Source organism: Dipodomys ordii, unplaced genomic scaffold (genome assembly GCF_000151885.1).
Source record: "Dipodomys ordii isolate 6190 unplaced genomic scaffold, Dord_2.0 Scaffold31, whole genome shotgun sequence".
NCBI lineage: Eukaryota > Metazoa > Chordata > Mammalia > Rodentia > Heteromyidae > Dipodomys > Dipodomys ordii.
Genome location: NW_012267247.1, coordinates 4,850,168 through 4,861,758, shown reverse-complemented (window position 1 = coordinate 4,861,758; position 11,591 = coordinate 4,850,168).

Here is an 11,591-nt window from a genome sequence, read left to right as displayed (position 1 = left end):
TCATGGAGCCTGAACTCTGGGCCTGGGCACTGTCCCTCAGCTCTTCAGCTCAAGGCTAGCACTCTACCACTTGAGCCACAGTGCCACTTCCAGCTTTTTTTTTCCTTTTTGCTTATGTGGTGCTGAGGAATCGAACCCAGAGCCTCATGCATGCGAGGCAAGCACTCTACCACTGAGCCACCTTCCCAGCCCCAGCAATTTCTTGTTTCTGTTAATGGAGTTTGATCTAGGACTTCAGTGATATCTTCTTCCTTGAAGATTACTTTGCTCTCAGGCAATCTCTCCTGGCATGGTGCCAAGATGGCTGTTAATACTTCATCCAGTAGAAAAGACATTCAGCTTTCTGGACAAAGATGAAACAAAAGTGTCCAAATTTGGTGTTATAAGCTTTGAATATCATATGGTCACACAGCTATCCTTTTTTTTGGGGGGGGGTCTGGCCGTGGGGCCTGAACTCTGGGCCTGGGCGCTGTCCCTCAGCTCTTCAGCTCAAGGCTAGCACTCAACCACTTGAGCCACAGCACCACTTCCGGTTTTCTGGTGGTTTATTGGAGATAAGAGTCTCATGGACTTTCCTGCCCGGGCTGACTTTGAACTTCGATCCTCAGATCTCAGCCTCCTGAGTAGCTAGGATTATAGGCCTGAGCCACTGACGTCCAGCACACACATCCATTCTTGAACCATGCCAGGAGATTGGCAAGAGTTAAGGAGATGTAGATATAGTGATTGACTTGCATTGATATCCAAGAGTTACCTGTGGAGTGAAGGAGAAGAGTAGAAGAGAAATGGAGAAATAGTCTATCAGTTATTGCTGTTGTTGTTGCTGTTGTTACTGGTCCTAGGGCTTGAACTCAGGGACCAGGTACTGTCCCTGAGCTTTTGTGTTCCAGCTAGTACACTACCACTTGAGCTACAGCTTCACTTCCAGCTTTTTGCCAGTTAATTGAAGAGTCTCACAGACTTTTTTCCTGGGTTGGTTTCATACTGTGGTCCTCAGGTCTCAGCCTCCTCAGTAGCTAGGATTACAGGTATGAGCCATGCACCCAGCTCAGTAATTACTTTTTTTTGGGGGGGGGGCGGTCTGGTCGTGGGGCGTGAACTCTGGGCCTGGGCGCTGTCCCTCAGCTCTTTACCACTTGAGCCACAGCGCCACTTCTGGCTTTTTTCTTTTTGCTTATGTGATGCTGAGGAATCGAACCCAGGGCCTCATGCATGCAAGGCAAGCATTCTACCACTGAGCCACCTTCCCAGACCAGTAATTACTTTTAAATATGCTTTTTATAGGAGCAATGCCACAGTCATCAATTATATTTATAGAGGGGCTGGGAAGGTGGCTCAGTGGTAGAGTACTTGCCTTGCATGCATGAGGCCCTGGGTTCTATTCCCCAGCACCACATAAGCAAAAAGAAAAAAAGCCGGAAGTGGCACTGTGGCTCAAGTGGTAGAGCGCTAGCCTTGAGCTGAAGAGCTGGGGACAGTGCCCAGGCCCAGAGTTCAGGCCCCAGGACCGGACCCTCCCCCCAAAATAATAATATTTATAGAGCACCTAGTTTCAGAAACAACTTGAAAAATGTTAGACCAGCTTTGGCTACTTTGTACAATGAAATTTATTTAAAAAAAAAGAAAAGAAAAAAAAGGCTAGGTGTGGGTACCTACACTTGTAATTCTAGCTACTAAGAAGGCTGAGATCTGAGGATTGTAGTTTGAAGCCAGCCTGAGCAGAAAAGTCCATGAAAATCTTATCTCCAATAAACTACTTAGAAAAAGCTGGAAGTAGGGCTGGAAAGGCGGCTCAGTGGTAGAGCGCTTGCCTTGCATGCATGAGGCCCTGGGTTCGATTCCTCAGCACCATGTAAGCAGAAAAAGCCAGAAGTGATGCTGTGGCTCAAGTGGTAGAGCGCTAGCTTTAAGCTGAGGAGTTCAGGGACAGTGCCCAGGCCCAGAGTTCAGGCCCTACAAGAGACCAAAAAAAAAAAAAAAAAAAAAAGAAAGGAAGAAAGAAAGAAAGAAAAAGAAAAGAAAAGGCTGTGGCACTGTGGCTCTGTGGCTCAAGCACTAGAGTGCTAGCCTTGAGTAAAAAAGAAGCTCAGGGATAGTGCCCAGACTCTGAATTCAAGCCCTAAGTCCAGCAACAAAAAAAAAAAAAGAAAAGAAAAGAAAAAGGCAAATCTAAACTTTGTAAAGTATTTATTTATTTGTGTGTTCATTTATTGATTGTGGTACTGAGGTTTAAACTTAGTCCCTTCTGCTTCAGTGCTCCACCCCTTGAGGCCTACCTCCAGCCCTTTTTGTTTATTTTTTCAGAGAGAATCTCAGGCTTTTTGCCCAGGGTTGGCCTTGGACTGTGATTCTCCCACCTCTGCCTTCCAGGTAGCTGGCGTTACAGGTAATGTAATCAAAATCAAAGCATTAATTAATCAATTAATTTTTTCCCAGTGCTGTGGCTTAAACTCAAGGCCTGGGCACTGTCCCTGAGCCTCTTTGTGCTCAAGGCTAGCACTCTACCACTTGAGCCACAGCACCACTTCTGGCCTTTTCTGTTTATGTGGTACTGAGGAATTGAACCCAGGGCTTCAGGCATGCAAGGCAAGCGCTCTACCACTAAGCCACATTCCCAGCCCAGTATTTATTTTTATTCATTATTTCAACTAGTATTTTTTGGAACAGAAACTATATAACAATGAACTAGGGCTAAGAATATAACAGGGAATAAGTAATGGTCCATGGTATCAAAGAGTCTGTAGGTCAAATTTTGTGTGGGAAGAGATACATATATGTACAAAGGCCATTTACATTTTGGAATGCTGTGGAGAGTCAAAGAGAACACATGGTCTCTGCTCTTAGAAGGCTTAATCAGGTGTGAGAGTACAAGGGGGAATGAAAGATACAGGTAAACAACTATAAATACAAAACAAAAACAGGATCTCTACCAGCTGTGGAAATCTGAGAAGGCTCTGTGGAAGAGGTGCTATGTGCCTTCAAACATATAATGAGGGGCTGGGAAGGTGGCTCAGTGGTAGAGTGCTTGCCTTGCATGCATGAGGCCTCGGGTTCAATTCCTCAGCACCACATAAGCAAAAAGAAAAAAAAGCCAGAAATGGTGCTGTGGCTCAAGTGGTAGAGCGCTAGCCTTGAGCTGAAGAGCTGAGGGACAGTGTCCAGGCCCAGAGTTCAGACCCCACAACCGGACCCCCCCCAAAAAAAAAACATATAGTGAGATAGATGAAACTCTGATGATAATAAAATGAAAGTGGAAATGGAGAGAAGGGGAGAGGGCATTCCAGGCAGAAAATGGCAAGAGCCAAGGCACTGAAGTATGTGTGCCAGGAACAAGCAGACGTGTTTGGCTAATGCACAGGAGACCAGTGAGAGCATAGTCTGGAAAAGGAGACAGGGTCCAAACTGGGTCAGTTGAATAAGAATACAAATGACCCAAATCTTGCCCACATTTCCTATAATTTAGAACAGCATTTCCCTCATGCACACAGGGAAAGGAAAATTTAAAGAAATTTGGTGACTCAGCAATGACTAGTAGACTAGTATTATTTTCATTGTCAGGGTTGGGGGGAGGGTGTTCCTGGCCTACCATAACTCTGCGGAGCTCAAGATGACAGCATCCACAAAGGCACAAGGTTCCTGACAGATAATAGGCATGCTTTCTGTGTCAGTAAACAAATGTCTACTGATATGTTGTTTAGTTTTTACTTTATTGGAAAGGAGAACTCTAAAAAAAAAAGGGAGCTCTTTTCCTTTCCTTCTAAGTTATGATAGAAATGAGTATATACTAATGCAGAGAGGATGAGGAACCAGGAGAGGTACCAAATAATGGAAAAGAATAGGTCAGTTTGAGAAACAAGCTAAGTTGAGGTATTTATTTGCAAAATTCCAGTTGCTGTTCCTTCCACTGTCCCTATTATCCTCTGTGTGTGTGTGTGTGCACGCACGCGTATGCATGCACACACGCGCACACGCGCGCGCACACACACACACACACACAAGCCTGGGGCTTGAACTTAGTGCCTGGACACTGTCCATGAGGGTTTTGTTGTTGTTGTTGTTTGTCGTTCATGGGGCTTAAATTCTGGGCTTGAGTGCTATCCCTGCGCTCTTTAGCTCAAGGCCAGCACTCTACCACTTGAGCCACAGCACTACTTCCAGTTTTCTAGTGGTTTATTGGAGATAAGAGTTTCACAGACTTTCCTGCTTGGGATGGCTTTGAACTGTGATCCTCAGATCTCAGCCTCCTGAGTAGCTAGGATTATGGGTGTGAGCCACGAGCACCTGACTTTGTTTTTTTGTTCAAGGCTAGCACTCTGCCATTTGAGCCATAGCTCACTTTAAGCTTTTTTTTTTTTTTTTGGTCCAGTCTGAACTCTGGGCCTGGGCCTGGGCGCTGTCCCTCAGCTCTTCAGCTCAAGGCTAGTGCTCTACCACTTGAGCCACAGAGCCATTTCCGGCTTTTTTTTCTTTTTGCTTATGTGGTGCTGAGGAATTGAACCCGAGGCCTCATGCATGCAAGGCAAGCACTCTACCACTGAGCCAACTTCTCAGCCCTCACTTTAAGCTTTTTGGTGATTAATTGGAGATAAGAGTTTCATGGCCTTTCCTCCATAGGCTGGCTTTGAGCTGGGATCCTCAGATCTTAGCCTCCTGAATAGCTAGAATTACAGGCATGAGCTACTATTACCTTACTGCCATGGCCTTAAAAAAAGTCTTTTCCTAAGTAGATATAGTCCTCGTTGTCAATCTTTTTTGGTGGTGGTGGTGGTGTTGGGACCTGAACTCTGGGCCTGGGAGTTGTCCCTCAGCTCTTCAGCTCAAGGCTAGCGCTCTACCACTTGAGCCACAGAGCCATTTCCAGCTTTTTCTGCTTATGTAGTGCTGAGGAATCAAACCCAAGACCTCAAGCATGCAAGGCAAGCACTCTACCACTGAGCCACCTTCCCAGCCCCCCTTGTTGTCAATCTTAAAGAAAAGTTTAGTATATTTCCACCTACATTTCCTTTTCCATTTTCCAGTCAAATTCTATTCACATATCTGGAAGAAATAGATGGGTTCTGGGGCTGGGAATGTGGCTTAATGGTAGAGTGCTTGCCTAGCATTCATGAAGCCCTGAGTTCACTTCCTCAGTACTACATAAACAGAAAGAGCCAAGTAGTGCTGTAGCTCAAGTGGTAGAGTGCTAGCCTTGAGCACAAAGAAGCTCAGGGACAATGTAGGCCCTGAGTTCAAGCCCTAGGACTGGCAAATAAAAAAATGTGCTGCTATTTTACGAGCGCATTAGGATCAAAGGACTATTGCTATGTATAATCTGAATTGAAATATTTAATTTCTGCCTTTTGTGGCATCCTCTAGTATAAATAAGTGATAAAATGAGCAATTAAGTAAAGTGTAGAATAGCTTAAAAATAAAACAAAATACTACTGGCACCTATTTTGTGCCAGACACTGTTCAGACTCTATTATCTTTCCTAAATCCTCAAAACTATTTTTGCTGTAGGTATTTACTATTCTTATTTCAAAAGTTTAAAAAGAACATAAATCAGGTGCTGGTGCCTCACACCTGTAAGTCTAGCTACTTGGGAAGCTAGCAGATGTCAGTCCTGGCAGAAAAGTCTTTGAGATTCCAGCTCCAAAATAACCAGCAGAAAATCACTTGGACATCTGGTAGAGTGTTAGCTGAGTGAGTGAGTAGAGTAAGCGCAAGGCCTTGAGTTCAAATCCTATTATTAGCAAAAACAAAACAAGACATATAGTTAACAATTGGATGCATGACCTGTGCTAGGACACTGTGCTAAGAACTTGACATGCATTTCTCATGAGAATCTTCTGTATTTTACTGACGGCTGGAAAGATTTAATGAGCTACATAGGTAAGAGGAAATAGAAGCTGCATTCAAGGTTAGGTTTTCTTATTCCAAAACTTATAAGCTCCAGCACTCCAAAAATAGAATCCCAATTTCAGAGAGTTTAAGAATCTTGCTCAAGATTACTTAGCCAGTATGTATGATATTTGAATATAGATTTGTCTGATTTTGAAATTGAAATGCTGATCCTTTATAATAAGGAAAAGAATGGAAATAATTTTGAAAGCATGGCAACCATACTGGGTTATTTTATTGTACTCTTTTATGTTGTTATTTGTTGGATTTGGACTCAGGGCCTGGGTGTTATTCTTGAGCCTTGTTGTGCTCAAGGTTAGCACTCTACCAAAACCAGCACCCAACTTTATTGTGCTCTCTAGATAAAGCTCCTACAGAAAGTAATCTGTAATCCCAGTTTCTCAGGGAGTACATGCAGGAGGATCTTGAGTTGGAGGCAAAACCCAAGAAAGATAGCAAAAATAAGTCAGATGCCAGTGGCTCACGCCTATAATCTTAGCTACTCAGAAGGCTGAGATCTGAGGATCACAGTTTGAAGCTAGCAAGGGCAGGAAAGTCGCTGAGACTCTTATCTCTAATTAACTACCAAAAGGCTGGAAGTGAAGCTGTGGCTCAAAGTGGTAGAGAACTAACCTTGAGCACAAAAGCTCAGAGACAGTGCCCAGGCCTTGAGTTCAAGCCCCAATACAGGCACAAACAACAACAAAAATACTGAGACTGTGAATCTGCATAATTCAGTGTAGGGTGCTTACTTAGTAGAGTGTAAGCACTGGGTTTCATCTTTAGAACTGCAAATTAAACACTAATGTTCATGGGTAACAACAACAGAATAGGCCGGGTGCCGGTGGTTCATGCCTGTAATACTAGCTACCAAGAGGCTGAGATGTGAGGATCGAGGTTCAAAGCCAGCCTGACCAGGAAAGTCTGTGAGACTTTTTTTTTTTTTGGTCCAGTCGTGGGGCCTGAACTCTGGGCCTGGGCGCTGTCCCTCAGCTCTTCAGCTCAAGGCTAGCGCTCTACCACTTGAGACACAGCGCCACTTCCAGCTTTTTTTTTCTTTTTTTTTTGCTTATGTGGTGCTGAGGAATCAAAACCAGGGCCTCAGGCATGCAAGGCAAGCGCTCTTCCACTGAGCCACCGTCCCAGCCCGTCTGTGAGACTTTTATCTCCAATAAACCACCAGAAAACCAGAAGTGCTGCTATGGCTCAAGTGGTAGAGCATTTGCCTTGAGCTGAAGAGCGCAGGGACAGTGCCCAAGCCCAGAGTTCAAGTCCCATGGCTGACAAAAAAAATAGACATAGCAAATCTATATGAAAACAGAAAATTTCCATCTGGGTATCAATGGCTCACAACTGTAATCCTAGCTACGCAGGAGGCTGAGCTCTAAGGATCATGGTTTGAGATCAACCTGGACAGAAAAGTCTAAGAAACTCTATCTTCAAATAACAAGATTGGATGGGTGGAGTGCCAGCTGTGATCAAAATGCCAAGTCATAGTGTGAAGCCTAAGTTCAAACCCCTCTATTGGCATGTGCATGAACCCTCCCCCCCAAAAAAAACAACAATTTAAACCATCTGTATATGGGGCTGGGAAGGTGGCTCAGTGGTAGAATGCTTGCCTTGCATGCATGAGGCCCTAGGTTCAATTCCTCAGTACCACATAAGCAGAAAAAGCCAGATGTGGCACTGTGGCTCAAGTGGTAGAGTGCTAGCCTTGAGCTGAAGAGCTGAGCGACAGGGCCCAGGCCCAGAGTTCAAGCCCCATGATCGACCAAAAAAAAAGAAAAAAAAAGAAAAGAAAAGAAAGGGAGAAAAATATTGGCAAATTATATATAAAGAGCTTCTACATTTCAACAAGAAAACATTCATTAGGGCTGGAAACACTTAGTGATAGAGTATTTACCTATTATGCACAAGCCCTGGGTTTGATCCACATTAGTTGAGTCCCCCACCCAACCCCCCAAAAAGCAACAAAGCTTTGGCATTTGCTGTTATAACAAATACCTTGTTTTGTTTTCCTTTTTTTTTTTTTGGTCGTTCTACCACTTGAGCCACTCCACCAGGCCTCGACTGGGTATTTTATAAATAACAGAAATCCATTGCTTATATTTTGGAGGCTGGGATATTCAAGATCAAGGTTCTAGCAGATTGGGTGCCTAGCAAGTGCCCCTTTCCACATAAATGGTATTTTCTACATATGTGCTCATATGGGATAAAGGGGAAAATCTCCCTCAGGCTTTTCATAAGGGCACTACTTCACCAGGAGATGGTGGCCTGTGTCTATAATTCTAGCCACTCAGAAACCTGAGATTTGAGGAGCTAGGTTTGAAGCCAAGCTAGGCAAACAAATCTTCAATTATCCAGCAAAAACTTGGATCTGGAGGCATGGCTCAAGTGATAGAGCATCAGAAATAAGAAGGAAAAAAAAAAGCCAAGCAAGAGCTCAAGGCCCTGAGTTCAAGCCCCACTGTCAGGACAAAAAAAAGAAGAAAGGGGTGGGATGGGGCACTAATTCTATTTATGAGGACTCCACTCTTACAAATGAGAAATTTCCTAAAGACTTCATTTCTTAATATCACCATCTTAGGAGTTATGTTTCAACATATGAGTTTTTTTTTTTTTTTTTTTTGTCGGTCATGGGACTTGAACTCTGGGCCTGAGAGCTATCCCTCCGCTCATCAGCTCAAGGCTAGCACTCTACTACTTGAGCCACAGTACCACTTCCAGTTTTGTTTTGTTTTGTTTTGGACATTCATGGGGCCTGAACTCTGAACCCTGGCTGTTTAGCTCAAGAGTAGAGCTCTACCACTTGAGCCACAGTGCTACTTCTGGCTTTTTCTGCTCATGTGGTGCTGAGGAATCGAACCCAGGGCCTCATGCATGTAAGACAAGCCCTCTACCACTGAGCCAACTTTCCAGCCCCCACTTCCAGTTTTCTGAGTGGTTTATTGGAAATAAGAGTCTTACAGACTTTCCCTAGCTGGGTTTGAACTGCAATCCACAGATCTCAGCCTCCTGAGTAGCTAGGATTACAGGCAGGAGCCACCAGCGCCCAGCTGTTATGGGGTTTAAATTCAGAGCCTAGGCATGAGCACTAAGCTTTTTTGCTCAAGGCTAGCACTCTACCACTTTGAGCCACAGCACTACTTCCAGTTTTCTAGTGGTTTATTGGAGATAAGAGTCTCATGGACCTTCCTGCTTGGGCTGACTTCAAACTGCACTCCTCAGATCTCAGCCTCCTGAGTAGCTGGGATTATAGCCATGAGCCACCAGCACCGGACTCACTTCTGGCTTTTTTCTGGTTTATTAGAGATAAAAGTTTCTCAAATTTGTCTTCCTGGGCTGGCTATGAACTGCAATCTTCAGGTCTCAGCCTCCTGAGTAACTAGTATTACAGGTGTGAGCCATCAATGCCCAGTGTAATTTGTGGGTTTTTATTTTTTTGGGGGGGCCGGTCATGGGGCCTGAACTCTGGGCCTGGGCACTGTCCCTCAACTCTTCAGCTCAAGGCTAGAGCTCTACTACTTGAGCCATAGCACCACTTCCGGCTTTTTTTTTCCGCTTATGTGGTGCTGAGGAATCGAACCCAGGGCCTCATGCATGCAAGACAAGCGCTCTACCACTGAGCCACCTTCTCAGCCCTGCCCAGTGTAATTTGAAATGTTTTATAACCTAATAAAGTACAATAAGAAAAATATACCACTCCTGTGGTAGTCATACAAAAATGTATTACCTGATAAATTATAGAGATTCATAAGACAAACCTAAATTGAGCAATATTCGATGATATAACTGACTTATAATCAAAAAAATATAAGAAACCCTGGAAACATAGTAGAGTATCATCTATGAACAAAAAAAGCAGATCAAGCATACAATATCCTGAGTTCAAGCCCTGATTACATCAGAAACACACACACACACACACATATATCTATATCTATATCAATATCTATATCTATATATGAAAAAGCTTAGAGTACTGATACAGGCCTATAATCTCATCACAGGAGGTTGAAGCAGAGGGATCTCAAGTTCAAGGCCAGTATGAGCTACATATTTTTGTAACTTTTTAAAAAAAAGTCTGCTTTTTTAATTTTAAATTTTAAATTTTTTTCTTTTCTTTTTAAAAATTTTATGTTTATATGGTACCAAGGAATTGAACCTATGCTAAGCAAGCACTCTACCACTAAGCCACATTCCCTGCTTCTACATACTTTGTTTTTGAGACCTATCTAAAAACATAAAAACTAAAAATAAAGCTGGTCATGATGGTGCATGCTTCTCTAATTCCAGATACTTGAAAGGAAGAGATAGAATTGAGCTCTGAGGCAGGCCAGGGCAAAAGCTTGAGATTCCATCTGAAAAACATATGCCTGGAGTCTGTGGCTCATGCCTGTGATTCTAGCTTCTAAGAAGGCTGATCTCCACAGGATCACAGTACAGGCTAGTCTAGGCAGAAAAGTTCACTAGGTTCTATTTTCTTTATTTGTTAGTTGTAAGGCTTGAAGTCAGGGTGTGGGTGCTGTCCAAGGCTATTGTTCTACCACTTTGAGTCACAGTACCACTTCTGGTTTTCTGGTGGTTAACTGGAGATAAGAGTCTCATAAACTTTCCTGCCCAGGCTGGCTTTGAACCCCAATTTTCAGATCTCAGTCTCTTGAATGGCTAGGATTACAGGCATGAGCCACTGGCACCTGGCTTCTATTTTCAAAATACCAAGCAAAAAGAATGGTTCAAAGCATTGTTCAAGTAATAAAACACCAGGCTAGCATGTGCAAAACTTTGAATTCAGGGCTGGGAAGGTGGCTCAGTGGTAGAGCGCATGCCTTGCATGCCAGAGGCCCTGGGTTCAATTCCTCAGCACCACATAAGCAAAAAGAAAAAAGCCGGAAGTGGCGCTGTGGCTCAAGTGGTAGAGCGCTAGTCTTGAGCTGAAGAGCTGAGGGAAAGCGCCCAGGCCCAGAGTTCAGACCCCATGACCAGACCCCCCCAAAAAAAAAACAAAAAAAACAAAACTTTGAATTCAAACCCCAGTAAGACAAAGAGAAAAACAAAATACTTACAAGCAAAAGGACTAAGAGTGTGGCTTAAGTGGTAAAGCACTTGCTTAGCAAGCGACAGGCCCTGAGTTTGGGACCCAGTACTGGCAAAAATAAAAAGTATAACAAATTAAAATATTAGAAAGACTGAGGACATTCTGATACCATATGCAACATATAATCTTGGTAGAATCCTGCAACTACAAAGAATATTATTGGGTCAGTGGATAAAACTTGAATCGTGGTAGTAATGGTAGTGGTAGTAAAGCAACTTAAGAGAGCCAAAAGCTGGATGCAGTGGCTAACGCCTGTAATCCTAGCTACTCAGAAGGTTGAGATCTGAGGATCTCGGTTCAAACCCAGCCTGGGCAGGAAAAGCTGTGAAACTCTTGTCTACAATAAACTACCAGAAAACTGGAAGTGGTGCTGTGGCTCAAGTGGTAGAGCACTAGCCATGAGCTGAAGAGCTGAGGGACAGAACTTAGGCCCAGAGTTCAAACCTCATGACTGACAAAAAAAAAAAAAAAGAAAGAAAAGAAGGAAGGAAGGAAGGAAAGAAGGGAAGGAGGGAGGGAGGGAAGGAAGATAGCCAAGACAAATTTTTAGTTCACAGATTTTTCTAAGACAGATTTTCCTAACTGTAAGAGAAAAGTACGGGGCTGGGAAGGT